The sequence below is a fragment of the Lytechinus variegatus genome, chromosome 4 (assembly GCF_018143015.1).
Source record: "Lytechinus variegatus isolate NC3 chromosome 4, Lvar_3.0, whole genome shotgun sequence".
In the NCBI taxonomy this organism is placed as follows: Eukaryota; Metazoa; Echinodermata; class Echinoidea; order Temnopleuroida; family Toxopneustidae; genus Lytechinus; species Lytechinus variegatus.
Genome location: NC_054743.1, coordinates 4,388,726 through 4,404,687, shown reverse-complemented (window position 1 = coordinate 4,404,687; position 15,962 = coordinate 4,388,726). Strand labels below are relative to the sequence as shown.

Sequence of the window (15,962 nt, the reverse complement as noted above, 5' to 3'; positions counted from 1 at the left end):
TACCACAATTTAGTCTGGGATAATTGTCATATCTAAATCAAATATGCATGATACCATTATACATCCCATCCTGTGGGCAGGCATGCATAAACAAATATATACAAATTAAATGATTTGGATTTCCTACGGCAAAATTAATTACTCCAGTACTGCAGCTTAAGGGGGTTTCATAATCGAACTTGGTTGGCATTGTACGACCTTGTATGTCGATTGGTGACTTAGCCTACACTAAAGCAAATTTGAATGCTGATTGGTGCTTTTGGCTGTGCTATCTGCAAAATTTAATGACCTACTTATAATTTCTTATGCACTTTGTGCGAGATAGATTGACCTATCTTTATTTTTTTATTCACTAAATTAGAAATTTGATGGGAAAATCTAAAAATATGAAACATTTCACAAACTATTAAGTCAACATTTACATCTAGTCACAATTAGATGGCCTACATTTATGTAGATGAAGATCACACATTTGCAAATTGACCATGTCTGTAAGACACTAGGTAATATCCACATCAACAAGGTATTCAAGTGAACACTGTACATATAAAAAGCAAAGCATCGATTAACACGTCAAATGGCAAGGAAAGACTGGCATTTAATGTTGTCATGCTAATTGCAATGTAAAGAACCAATGTGCATTTAAGGACATACTGTAGGTATATCATGGTACCTTACAATGTACCCCAGTCGGGAACGCCTAAAATGGCAAGAAATAAGTTAACATGTGAATGCATTTAAGGTCATACTTTAGACATACGAATTGGTACTTCACCACCATGAACACTTTACCATATATGTAACATCAAGCACTGAGTATCATCTGAAATAACAATGTACATGTATATTGATACCTGGGGAGCGTTTCATGAAAGGACTTGTCGGACGTTTTATCCGACAAGTCCCATTTTATCCGACAGTTACTATAGTTACAGTGCATCCCAGCCAATCAGAATCAAGGAAAGATGTCAGATCTGACAACTTGTCAGACAAAAATCTTCATGAAACGCCCCCCTGAAGACTGGCAAGATCAACATCTAACACTCCCAACTTCACACATTTGTTGCTTTGCAATTTGTGTAAAGCACCAAATAACATCTAAACAAAGATTATACATGGATACCTGTACATATATCAAACACTTGCTGCTTTACAATTTGTGCAAAATACCAAACAAATAAAAAATAACAAAGATTACATTGTTACCTGTACATATATCGTACACTGGAATACGTTGACACCTGTACATATATCACACACTTATCACATATCTGAAGAAAAAAAAACATTGGGTTGATACCTATACATATATACTACACTTAAGTCTTTTCCATTGTTTGTAAAGCAATGAAATATCTGAAGAAAAAAAACATTGGGTTGATACCTATACATATATCACACACTTAGTGTTTTCCATTGTTTGTAAAGCAATGAAATATCTGAAGAAAAAAAACAACATTCGGTTGATACCTATAAATATATCACACACTTAGTGTTTTCCATTGTTTGTAAAGCAATGAAACATCTGAAGAAAAAAATAACATTGGGTTGATACCTGTACATGTATCCCACACTTGCTGCTTTACAATTTGTGTAAAGCACTGAATAACATCTAAACTAGCAAAGATCACATTGATTTATAGCACACCTGGTGTTTTCCATTCTTTGTGAAGTACTGAATACTGTCTAAAATAAAGAATATGTTCACACCTGTACATATATCACACACTTAGTGTTTTCCATTGTTTGTAAAGCAATGAAATATCTAAAGGAAAAAAAATATTTTGACAACTACATATATCACACACTTAGTGTTTTCTATTGTTTATAAAGCAATGAAATATCTGAAATAAAAACATTGGGTTCATACCTGTACATATATCCAACACTTGCTGCTTTACAATTTGTGTAAAGCACAATAACATCTAAACTCGTAAAGATCATGTTAATTTATAGCACACCTGGTGTTTTTCATTGTTTGTGAAGTACTGAATAATGTCTAAAATAAAGAATAAGTTGATACCAGTATTCATATCACGCACTTAGTATTTCCCAAGTTGTGCAAAGTGCTGAATAACCTCTAAAATTACAAAGATTATGTTGACACTGTAACTGTACATATACAAAACACTTGCTGCTTTCCAAGTTTGGCAAACACTGGATATCATCTAAAAATTTTAAAGATTTCATTGATACCTCTACATATATCCAACACTTGCTGCTTTCCAATTTGTTTATAGTACTGATTAACATAACATATAAAATTACAAAGATTACATTGATACCTTTATTGTGTTTTCTATTGTTTGTAAAGCAATGAAATATCTGAAAAAAATAACATTACGTTGATACCTGTACATATATTGTACACTTAGTTTTTCCATTGTATGTAAAAGAATGAAATACCTGAAAAAATAACATCGGGCTGATACCTGTACATGTATCCAACACTTGCTGCTTTACAATTTGTGTAAAGAACTGGATAACATCTAAACTAGCAAAGATCACATTGATTTATAGCACACCCGGTGTTTTCCATTGTTTGTGAAGTACTGAATACTGTCTAAAATAAAGAATATGTTGACACCTGTACATGTATCTTACACTTAGTGTTTTCCATTGTTTGTAAAGCAATGAAATATCTAAAGAAAAAAAAAACATTGGGTTGATCCTATACATATATCACAAACTTAGTGTTTTCCATTGTTTGTAAAGCAATGAAATATCTGAAGAAAAAAAAACATTGGGTTGATACCTATGCATATATATCCAACTCTTGCTGCTTTACAATTTGTGTAAAGCACTGAATAACATCTAAACTAGCAAAAGATAACATTAATACATGTACATATAGAGCACATATATTTTGTTAATCAATGAAATCTAAAAAAAAAAAATTACCTTGATTTTCTTTTCTTGATTTGTCTGTCCCCTACATGATCTGGGGGGTGTTTCACAAATATTTAAGTACGACTTAGAGTCGCACTTAAAAACCGAGTTGCGTGCGGTATGAAAGGCTTGACCGCAATGGTAAGATCGTGTCATGAGGCTCGCACTATTGGGTATCTATCAATAAGATCGCGCGTTGCATATCATGTACGCGTCGACATTTAAGAGCGACTTAAGTCATACTTAAATCTTTGAGAAACACCCCCTGTAGGTATTGCTGTTTCTACCTCCTTTCTTTCCTGCTGTAACTTTGCCCATAACATTTTGTAAAGTATATTAAAACTTGCATTGGCTTGGAAATTTTGGATGCTTAAGGGGGGACTTACTTTTTTATTGTATATTCATATATATATGTATGTGTGTGTTCAGTTGAGGCTGAAAGTTTAGATACACCCACAGAACTTGGTGAAATTTGTTTGCTTTGCCAAACATCATAACATTTACTACATCTTCAGAAATATAAATACTACCATGAAGAATTTGGTGTAAAAATGAAAGATCATATTAAGCTATTTCACATGATTTAGAAGCCGTTGAGATGAAAGTATATAACTGGTGGAATTTTCTTTGAAGAAAAAAAGTAAAAGTCGTGCCAAATGATATATTGTTTGTTATTGTATTTTCAAACATTGTTTCATAGAAATATATAACTGTCAAATCTATGATTAATATTACATTTTCTATTATAATATGTCAGTACTGAACAAAAAGTGAAATCTGAAATGTGTGTCTTGAGAAGTAACTAGCACAAATATGAAATGTTTTTGTCAAGTTTTCATTGTTATTTTCCTAAAATACTATTTTTTTTTGGGGGGGGGGGGGGAAACAGACACCTAAATATATTTCAGGTCCTGATGACAAAGCAATGTGATGCAGGGGCATGACATACCCCATCGTTCGACACCAAATTTTTCTTGATAACACAAATATTTTGTAAGATAAAGTAAATTTTAGGATGTTTGGGAAGTGTCAAAGTTTTCGTTTGCCCCATTGCCACCAACAAGATAGTACCACTTTTCTTTATGTGACAACACTATATTTCATAAGGCTGTATTTTTAAACGATGACAAAATGCAATTTCACAAGATTTACAAGTTTTGGTATTTTCCGGCAGAAACATGACAAAAAAACTTTTCTTTATGTGACAACACTATAAGTCATAAGGCTGTATTTTTAAACGATGACAAAATGCAATTTCACAAGATTTACAAGTTTTGGTATTTTCCGGCAGAAACATGACAAAAAAACTTTTCTTTATGTGACAACACTATAAGTCATAAGGCTGTATTTTTAAACGATGACAAAATGCAATTTCACAAGATTTACAAGTTTTGATTATACATGACGAAAAAACTTATTGTCATTATGAAACACCATGTGTTTCATAACACAGGTCCTGGGTATATACTCCATGTTTAGGAGGGCTTGATGCATTTTCTTGATTTTCCTGTCTCCTACACGATCTCTTGCTAAACTAGCTATTGCTGTTTCTACCTCCTTTCTTTCCTGCTGTAACTTTGTCCATAACATTTTCTCAAAGGGTAGCTTGATCTACACGCTCATGTAAAATTAAAACTTGCATTGGTTCGGAAATTACAGATGTTTGTTAGAGGGGAGGCTTACTTTTCTTTGTTGTGTGTGTATATATATATATGCGCATACATTCGTAATTCCGAAGCTTCGTAATTCCGAAGGTTCGGTTATTCCGAAGGTTCGTAATTCCGAAGGTTCGTTAATCCGAAAACGAAATAAGGTTCGTAATTCCGAAGGTTCGTTAATCCGAAAACAAAATAAGGTTCGTAATTCCGAAGGTTCGTTAATCCGAAAACGAAATAAGGTTCGTAATTCCGAAGGTTCGTTAATCCGAAAACGAAATAAGGTTCGTTAATCCGAAAATTAAATAAGGTTCGTATTTCCGAAAATGAAAATAATTCATTTTGGTAACAAAAACGATGTTGTCATAACAAGATTGCACGATATTATGCAATGATAGTAATAACGATCGATTATACATGCGTGTGTTGGGGCCAAAGCATGTATTTCATTAAGAATATAGGCGCCCTGATCAAGCATAGGCTAATTTCGATTTTATCTGAGCAATTGCTGCCTATAAGCAAATGGTTTAATTAAAGATGCAGGGGATCAAGTGTGTTGGAAGCGCGCGAGCAACCTCTAGATAATAGGATTTGTATTGGAGGGGATGTCAATTTTAATAACAGCTTCTGCTGGTAATAAAAATAATACTAATAATGATCCTTGTGAGATGTTGAAAGCGAATCACAAGCTCAAACTAGTAGACATTTCATGTAACAAGACGTGAAGTGAGCATTCGGAGCATTTTTTGTAATCGTGAGAAAGATGTGTATCTTTCTAAAGAATTAATGCGAGGGCAAGCTGTAATTTGTTTATATACTGACCTGGGACCCGCTGCATGAAACGTTTTACCTGAGAAAACTCAGGTTGTTTCTACAGTTTTTGCCCTGTGCTAAAGTCAGTGGCGGAAATCAGACTAACCTTAGTTTTCATTTTTTACCAGAGTTTTCTCAGGTAAAAAGTTTTATGCAACAGGCTTCAGAAAGTAATCTTTTAAGGACTGCATTTAGTGACTCATGAATAGAATATATATCTTACGAACTAAATAATGAGAGCGCGAACCGCAAGTTTAAAATTTGTGATATTCCAACCTGAAAACTGGACATTTCATACTTCTTTTTTGTAACCAGGAATAGAATGAGTTCCTCAATAAACAATACTTGATGCGAGCGAGAAACGTGAGCCAAATTTTTCCGATTTTCCAACCTGAAAACTGGACATTTTTACAAGCATTCTTGTAAAAAAAAAATAATAATAGCTGGGAGAATAGTTTTCAGAACTGAAGTGGCTTCCCTGCTTGGGTAAATAGTATCTATATCAATATTATCATTCTAGGCCCACATGAAATTTCCAAAAGTTTGAGCACGTGATTCGCTCGCAACATCTCACAAGGATGCCCTTTTAACAGTAATTGACCAAAAAGGTGAATTTTACATCTTCAGATTTGACTTTTTCCCCCAAACCGCTTGCTCTCTACGCTCGCAGAAATGAAACGTAAATATATAACTTTAGTGATCACTTAAAAAATTGTGCTCAATTTAGTTACTACAAAACACACAACCTCTTTACACAGATGATAATCTAATGGTGAAAATATCCGTTTGCACCAAATTGCCCCTATTGGCCCCTTTTTTTGCTTTGCCCCCCCCCCCCAAAAAAAAATACGTTCCGCCGCCATTGGTTAAAACACGCATCGTCTTCATGGCTAACTGCAAAAAGTTCTTAAACTGTACCCTTTAGATCAGGTCGGGAGGGAGGCAGGGGCCATCAAAAATGAAATAAAAAACATGGGAATTAATATTTTCCAAAATGGGAAAGTTCCTTTTTTAAAAATAAATATGCCGTTTTTCATGTTTTTTTCGAAATAAAATACTCTTTTTAAAGTATACAAGTTAAGTTAAGTTTTAAGGCTAGAATATTGAAAATTTTCAGCTTGCGCTTCGCACTCTCATTCGATTGGTTAAATATGCATCCTAAAAAGGTCACTACATGCTTTCTTTAACTAGTTCCTTTTCTGGTCAGTATGTTTAAGCTCGCGTTTTGCGCTCGTGTTAATTCTTTAGTTAGGTGCACATCTTTTTAATGACAGCAGAAATCTGTTCGGATTTTTAAAAACTAATTTTCATTTTTTATTGAAATAACCTAAACTTTTAGCTTGTGATTCCCGCTCGCAACACCTCGCAATAATACCATTTTAAGAATAATTGACCACAAAAAACGTTTATATACAACTTCACCTTTGAATTTGTTTTACCAAGCCGCTCGCTCATTATACTCTCTCCCGAAAAATAAAGCCTAAATATACATTTTGCCATAATAAGAAGTCACTTCAAAAAAGTTTTTCTCTACTTAATCACTATCAAACACACAATGACTTCAAGCAGATGATAATCTTAAGGTGAAAATATCACCAAAGTGCCCATTTTGACGTATGAGTTTCATTTTTTGGCTTTACCCCGAAAATTCGTTCGGCCGCCCTTGCTTTCCCATCCTCATAATAATTGAACGGCAAAAGTGTCCCCCGCCCCCCTCCCCTTGCCTCTGCTTTCCCCACTCACAGCCAAAAGGGAGTCTGGGTGACTCCCTATTGGGAGTCCAGCAAACGGTTGACTTTATGTCAAAATTAAATCCATGTTGGGAGTCATCTGACTCCCAACATGGAGTTAATTTTGACATAGAGTCAACCGTTTGTTGGACTCCCATTTGGGAGTCACCTCAACTCCCCTGGGGAGTCATGATATATGACTCCCCAGGGGAGTCAGGAAACATTGACTCCCCAGGGGAGTCAGATGACTCCCAACATGGAGTTAATTTTGACATAGAGTCAACCGTTTGCTGGACTCCCAATTGGGAGTCACCTCAACTCCCCTGGAGAGTCGTCAGGATTCCATTTGGGGGGTCATCGAGACTCTATATGTAGGGTCTAAGAGGGATAAGAAACACATAGGGCCAATATTAATAGGCATGAAGCACCTAACATGTCAAAGATATTGAAAATTAACATAGGCAAATGATAAGGAACATTACACAATGATGTTCTTTAATAGTTCCTGAAGGCAAAGTTTTTAATGGTTCAAAATTCTGCACATGTTCTGGCTCGCATAAATACAATTGTTGGACAAATTTTGTAAAACAGTAAAATACATTAAAAAGTGATAAGCACTGAAATCTTTTGATTGGTATTCAATAAGAATGCAGATAAGGAGTATCAGATCAAACTTAGCAGTTTTGGGCCCTTATTTACAAATTAATGGCCAATTAAGTAATTTCATGCATTAATTAGTATAATTAATTAATTGAAAATCAAGCTGAATAATTGCCAAATAATTACGTATATATAGTTCTGTAGATAACGTTGGTTGTAATACGCGTGCCAATTTTCGTCTTGATCTCGCGGTCAATGACCAAGATCTTGGGAAGAGAGTCTTTTTAGGCATCTAACATCAAGGTGATGACAGTCTCCTTACCAGCCTCTCTGTTTCTAGTCACTTTTCCTGCGAGTGACATGAACGCTTGTTTTGTGAAACCTGGACCATCATCAATCCTATAGACACAAGTCAAATCTTTCTGACGTATTCAAAAGCCTTTACCGAATAGAATTGTAATGTGAATGCAAAAGACTTCAGCTCCTCAGGATAAGCAGATGATTTTTCCTCTTTATGTACTCAATGGCCCGAATTCACAAAGGAGATTTAAACCCCCTCATAGGTTTTTTAGTCCACGGTTTAAACCCCGAGGGGGTTTAAACCCCCTCTCTGTTTCACGAACGATGGTTTCTTTAGTCCATGGTTTTATTTTAGACCACGGTTCTGAGCATGCTCAGTAGAGCGTATGTTGTCTGCTACGTCTTTGCTGACCACGGCAAACAGGGTTCGAAAATCCAAAGTCTGGGGTATAAAATACCGAAATTTGCAATCTCAATCGATTACATGAAATGAAAGTACATTAAAAACTTATTCATTGTTGGATGAGTCGAATTGTATTGTACATCCGCTATTTTTTATATACATCACAAAATGCAATAAAAATAAAAATTTGTCTCAACCATTGCGGTCGTCTGCGCGTCGACGATAATCTCATGTCGGTCCCATCCGTAAACATCGATGTCATGTTTTTAATCATTGAATAAATTTAATTCGGCTGAAAATAAAATGACAACCAACCGATGTAATATAAAGATTACCAGATGAAACTTGAAGTATGAATATAATTACTTCATCAGTTTCAAGATTAAGTAGTATCTTATCACATCGCTTTCTCTTAATATTTACCTTTTTGGTGTTAAGCGGCATTTAATATGAAAATAAGCTGTTGATTTTGCATGTCTACGATCTCGATCGCTATGTAATTGAGGCTGAGCTGAGAGTTAACAACGCGCATGCCCGTACAGTCGTCCGGCAACCAATATTCGAAAAGTATATGGGTCTTCTAATGCTTTTTCAGTAAAAAAAACAACATTCATAACAAAGATTGTCGATCAGCTGTTCTTACGTCATAATCAAAATTGCGAAACGACCTTTGAATCCAGTTCCATCGCCAAAAATAAAAAAAAAATTAAATTCAAATGTAAATTTTAGAAAGAACATGTCCCAAAATTTTCTGAAGTAAACGTTATCCTCCAATTTGTTTATTTTCCTTTCTTAAAATTGAGACCGCCCTGATTTATTCCCTAAATCTTGACTTTATTTTGTTAATGGTAATCAAAAGTGCATCCCATAACCCTAGCACGCATAAAAAATAAATATTTGTGGATAACTGAAACATTGGCTGAAATCCCTACTCAAAATAGTTTAGTTCTTTTATGATGCCGGTAAAAAATACAAGATCATTCAAAATCAAAATAAAATCATTTGGGACGAGATGACCCGACTTTTGGAAAGATAACCTTTTTGGGGGTGGGGTAGTTGTAGCTAGAATTAGAAGTTTATTTCATTCCCCCCAAAAAATAGAGGTTTATCATATATATTTCCTGAATATTTTTTATCAAAATAAATTATATCAATTTCTATTTCTCATTTCAATTTGAAACTTTTCTCAATAGTTAAACAATATTGAAGTGAAAGTGATGAAGTGTTCTCTCTCGTTCTCATAATCTTTCTCTTGTTACCGCTCATTTTCTTTCTATATCTCTCACACACACTAGCGTACCTACGGGGGGCAGACTGCCCCCCCCCCGACGAGTCACAACCCATGCAAGGGACCTATCCCTGCCCCCCCCCCCTGACGAGAATTATTTTTTTTGCTTGTCCATTTTTTTCTGGTACGAAATCCTTTTGTGATTGAAGACCCCTTTTTTTCATTTTTTTTGCAGATGATTCCCCCCCCCATAGAAAATCCTAGGTACGCTACTGCACACACATTCACCATCCTACTACCTTTTTTTCTCTCTGCCACCCCCTCCCCCTTGCTCTTTCAAAATGCATCGACAGAAAACCTGTAATAAGAAGCATCTTACATCAAAGCAGTTTAAATATTTTAAAGTTAACTATTTTTTTATTTCAATATTTCAAGGCGTTGTACATAGAGAAATCATGAAAATTTCAATATTCAAGCATATAATTATTTCCTGTCTTAATGATTGTACAACAAAATACCTTGGCAAAAAATATTATGGAAATATTTTCAAATGTCAAATTCATTAGAGTGTACATTCTATAGGCATATAATATTCTTAGTACATGTACATGTAATGTATTAATCCAATGAACAATGTTTCTCCCCCCCCAAAAAAAAAAAAAAAAAATATATATATATATATATATATATATATATATATATACATTGCAGGTCATGTATAGATCAAGTTCCAATAACACCTAGCAAAGCCAGTGCATCTACTTTGACTTCACTCCCTTCACGCTTATTTTTTGTAACTGTGTTGACATTAATAAAAAATAGATTTTATTTTTTAAAGTGATTTTTTTATTAATTTAATTCTCCAATTAATTCATTTTCATACATACAAAATTCTGTTAATAAGTTAGTTTAGATCATTTATGCATTTAATTTTGTTGAAAATCTATATAAATATCAAGCATTCCCGGAATTAAACAATCATCTTTATTTCCCTCAACCATGGAATACGGCAACTTCAAATCCAGCACTGCCTCAAGTTACACCACCCAAACAACCAAGTGCATCTACTCTGATTTTGTTTTCCCATTCTAGGTGAATATTTCTCACAATATATCTGACATCCCCCCATAATATATATAAGGGGGTACTTATAACAAAAGTGCAGATAATTTTTTACTAGTGAAAATCCTTTGAAGCAAGCACTATAAAATTGCATTCTTAATCCTTATTGTAATACATGATTAGAAAATACTCTTGCATATAAGAACTTTAAATAAAACCTAATCAAACATCCTGTCCCCCCCCCTCCACTTCAAATCCATCATTGACTGAAAGACATATCTCAATAAATCAACCGTGTAAAGAACATTTATCTTTTAAATATTTTATGAAACAAAAATATGTTTAATAATCTATTGAAATAAACAGTTCTTAAATTAGGAAATGCATCCTCACAAAATGAAAGGTCATTCTTCTTTTTTATGCTTGTTGCAATTTATACACAAATAATGATTGCAAATGTGAAAACTCCATGTCCAGTTGAAGCTTTTTTGAATAAAAACTATCTCACATAGTGGACCTCTCAAAATACTTCCCAAATCATAATATAATTACATTATCAAGAGTATTCATCACTTTCCTTGAAACAAAATAATAAAACCCTCCCATCTGAGATGAATGTGACACATTGTTGATATTTATAAATCTGCAGAAGAACAGAAGTTCATCTATTTCTTTCACAACAAGGACAAATTCTACAAATTTATTTGTCTGAGGTATCAAGGAAACATTCCCAGACTGGTGGAATTTCTTCAAAATCGCATTCCTCTTCAAGGTAATTTAGTATCATTAAAATTACCTTGCCTTTTTTTCCCCTTTTCCATTGACCCTTTCTGCCAGAATATTTTTTGGCCAGACTCATATATCAGAAGTAGTTGAAATAGATGTTAAATACTGTAGGAAATTAAACATGATCCCCAAATAAAGTACAAGTACATGTACATGTAATTACAAGATCAATCGGATGCACAATACACTGGTACACACAAAATAATCTGAATATACTACAGATATGTAGTAAGGTATTTACAGGTGAAGAGGGATTTATAAAACTGAACTGGGAGGGTGAATCATCCGAAGTATGAAAAGGGCTTCAATATATGTATGTTACCAGATTCAAGCAATTCAATGAACTGTGCACTAAATATTGTATACTTCTGAAAAGAATGCATTGCATTGTTGTCTGTTTTAAAATAAATTTTTATAATTAAGTCTTTAATGTTTTCAAAAATTCAATTTATGGTTCCAAGAACAATCAGAAAACACAGTGTACATTGGTGTCAGAAGCTGAACCTATCAAGTAGAGAGTTACCAGTATGTTAAACAACATACATCTTTGACAACATGATTTATAGTATGTGTTTTACAACTGTACTGTTACTATATGTTATGTACTTAAATGCATTTCAATATTGAATTTTCACCCTATCTAGGCCGGGGTATTTTGGGAGTTCATATGGCCCCCCCCCCCCCCTAAGATCTCGGCCGTCGACCGCGCGATCGCGCCGAAAATTGGCAAGTGGGTTGCCTGGGACATAATCTACAAGATTGTAGGGTAATTTATTCCATGCGAATCGCTAAAAGGGGTTATGCTAATTTATGCGTAATTAGTATGCGAAATCTTACTTTTTCCTCTAACTCCCTAAATAAAGCTCCAAATGTACTAATTTTTGGTATAGAAACTCTTTGTGGTGTTCTTAGCAAGTTTACGTGAAAAAATGCGATATCAAATCATTTTCTTATGTATTTTATTGTTTTTTTGCAATTTCTTATGTATTTATTTGTTTTTTGACCTTTTGTTTTTCATTGTTTTTTTCAATGAAATTTGCTGGGGACTCTTCTGTGATCATAAAAAGCATAAAATCAATACATTTAGACCAGCAAAACTAAAAATAATCATACATTTATGAATTTTGGTTTAAAACACAATTTGTGTTTTCAATTGACTTTGTACACAAAATCACGTTTTTGAGCAAATTTCGGTCTGACATGCACTTACATAATGTTGCGTAATTTCGAAACCACGTACCCGGGTGATGCAAAGTTGGTCTCAAAAGTTGCCCAAGACTTGAAAGTAAAAAATATTGCGCGATTCGTTGAGGGGGGGGGCCTAGATAGGCTTAACCCTGCAGCAATACCACAGTAACCACAAACCTTTGTTCTGCAAAATGGAATTTGAATTACCCATCTCAAGGAAAAAAGAATCATCTGTCAGAAGAGTTTGAGCTGGTAGAAGTGCATGCCATTAGAATTGAAGTTCAATGGAAGAAACATGGTCTCGACTTTATAAAGAGTACAAGATGAGAGTGAAAAAATATGATATGAGATTGAAAGAGCATGAAATGAGATTGAAAGACACGATATGAGCTTGAAGGAGCACAAACTACGAATGGACGTTTTGAATAAAGAAAGAGAGGTTGCTGAAGCTAAGCTGCAGGAATCACAGGGTTATAATAATCAATTTATTAACAAATAAAGAAGTATTCTTCATAAATTTGAATGAACTCTGTGTTTCTATGTTCTTAATGCTTTTGCCATTGTTATAGGCATTCCTCTCCACATGAAGTTGGAAGGGGTATATAAGAATCATATGGCCCAATCCCCCCTCCCCCCGGCTCTTGATGTAGACATGTGTCCCATCAATTGCACCTTTCACTCCTGGAAATCTAACAGTTAGATAGAACTGTCTCCGAGTTGCTTCAACTTCTTCTCTTGTAGGAATCTTCATGTATTGCCTCTTCCTTCTTGCTTTAGCTTCTGACACATTGATGACTGCGATATTGCTGCCTCATCACCATGCATCTTTTAAAATGATCCTGTAAAATAAAAACAAACCATATGGTTGATGGGTGAGTTGATTGTTTTGAGGTAATTTAAAACATTATATTGAAGCACATACAGATGTTGAACAATGAATATTCATCTTGTACAAATATCATACAATTTTCTCCAATATATTTCAACAAGTGGAACGCCTTTGGCAGTCTCGCCATCATTATGCGATTCAATATAGCAGCAGTGCTGACTTCAAAACAACTATTGAATAATTTTTTGCCCAATGCTTTAAAGACTTTTTACCTTGAAGTTTTGCACATCTTTTTATTAAAGGTAAAACAAATAATTGGGTTGTACAGTACCCGGACAATGTACCATCAATTTTCAATGTCAGCCAAGTCGTCATTAGTGAATTATATTTGTGACATAGATTGAGGAAGCAGAATTGAAATTAATAGAGAAGTGACATAGAAGCATTTTTTGTGATATATGAATGAATTTGGCATAAATTAACATAAATAATGTTCTAGTCAAACTTTCAAAAGTCTGTGTGGAAATTTGGGGACCCTCATGTACATGTAGCTCTACCAGACGGATGAGAAAAAAAATCAAAATTGGTCTACAAATACAGAAGCATTTTTTGTGATTATGAATTTTGCATAAATTAGCATGAATAAATTTTGCATAAGTTAGCATAATTTCATATTCAAAATTTCAAAATTTTGTGTACAAGTTTGGTGAACCTCATGAAGCTCTACGACGGGTTAATGGCAAAATTTATAACTCTAACCTGACATAACAGTTGTAAAAGCAGAGCCTCACTACTGCTGTGGTAGTTTTGGAATTTTTAAATTATGCAATTCATAGGTACTTGACTGTTACTGAAATGATACTCTTATTTATATGCTCCTTCTCTGATTTCTAGATATTGTCATGTCATCAGCTTTATCTGGAGTCCTAAAATTAAAGAAACAATCTCAGTCATTTAGATTTAACAGTGCCAAGAAACATTCAATAATCGTTTATGAAAAATTAAATTACTTACCCACTGCATAAAAATGGAGAGTTGTCAACACCTGCAAATAAACAGGAAGTTGATCTATCCTCTGTGTGTCCCTCTTCATTTCGGCTTCCAGCATATTGGTGACGGTTTCTTTTGACAGTCGATACTGATCTCGAGATGGCCCATCCTTGTACGATTTTGATGGATTTTTAGCATCATGTAGCCCACAATGTCTTGGGAAAGGTAGCTGTATGCAGAAGAGTTGAAAATTATTTTTATTTCTTTTATTTTGTGATCTTCATAATCATTCCAAACTGTACATGTGCAAGTAGATTTGATCTGCCAACATAATTACTGCAATCTTAATTTACTTCCTGAGATTAACAAAAACTACATTCAAGCCATTTCATTTCTTCAGTCTAAATATTTCATGTTCGATATCTTAAATCATTTCAATAATACTTTTAAACAAATCAAAACAATGTAAATCAAATTAATAATCATACCTCTTAGTAATTTAAAGCTGTGAAGAAGATGGAGATAATCCATAGAGACTTACACTGTATGGTACCTCTGATGCCGATGTAATTCTGTGAAACAATGGTCAAATTAAAAAAAAATAATAATTTTTCATTAAAAAAAAAATATTCATTGGTTTATGTGAGATTTGCACTTTTTAAATGCAAATCTCACAGTAAACACTGTGAATGATAAATAAATAAAAAAAAAACATTGTAATAATTTGTTTGAAACTGGAATATGCCTTTTTTGTGGGGGGGGGGGGCTCTATTTTCTCTATTTGCAAGTGAAAAGACTTTAGACCAAATTTTGAGTAATCAACTCTTTAATATTCCTACAGCCTCAAAAATTGGCCTGTGCTGAAAGCAAAAAGGTAGGTCTCGATCTACAAATGTATATTTTGAATTTGAAATGCAATTTAGGCTTTTTAGTAGGCCTACGAAGTTTAGTCAAGGCAAATTCAAAATCAAATTGAAAAAAAAATTCTTTCTGACTCTGAGTTTCTCCTCTTAAAATGCACCAAATAGTACAAAAATTATATAGATTTAGATATTTAATTTTCATCTTGACATTGACAAATTAAGATATAGATGGCATAATAATATAAATATCCTCGTGAAGCTCATAAAACAATTAAGCCCGGCCCGCGGCTGAGCACCTTCAATTCGTTCAACAACACAGCGACAAAATATCCCAACACTTAAATGCACGGATGGGACTGTGGCAAAACACACGCGACGATAAAGTGCATCGTCTGGACTTGTCAATACCAAAACCTTGTTCGCAATCATGAAAAACAACACTACCAATTTCATATAACTGCTTAAAACGTATCAATATATTCCAGAGAAGGAAAACGGGATTTTTTTTACGAATTCAATGAAGAATACTTACGAATTTCTAATCAAGAAGACCACTTGTCTGGTCCAGGACCGCAAGAAAAATTTTCTTCGCTTCACGGATTTTTCACAAACTCCTCAAGTGCACA

General features: G+C 34.1%; 1 long non-coding RNA gene across 1 annotated transcript; it reads right to left on the bottom strand.

The window, feature by feature from the left end:
• Nucleotides 1-13,288: 13,288 nt before the first annotated feature.
• On the bottom strand, nucleotides 13,289-15,948 carry LOC121412507. The gene is made up of 4 exons (XR_005969623.1): nucleotides 15,869-15,948; nucleotides 14,962-15,045; nucleotides 14,498-14,702; nucleotides 13,289-13,493 (listed from the first exon to the last, which is right to left on the bottom strand). It is a non-coding gene; the product is annotated as an uncharacterized LOC121412507 (long non-coding RNA).
• Nucleotides 15,949-15,962: the final 14 nt, after the last annotated feature.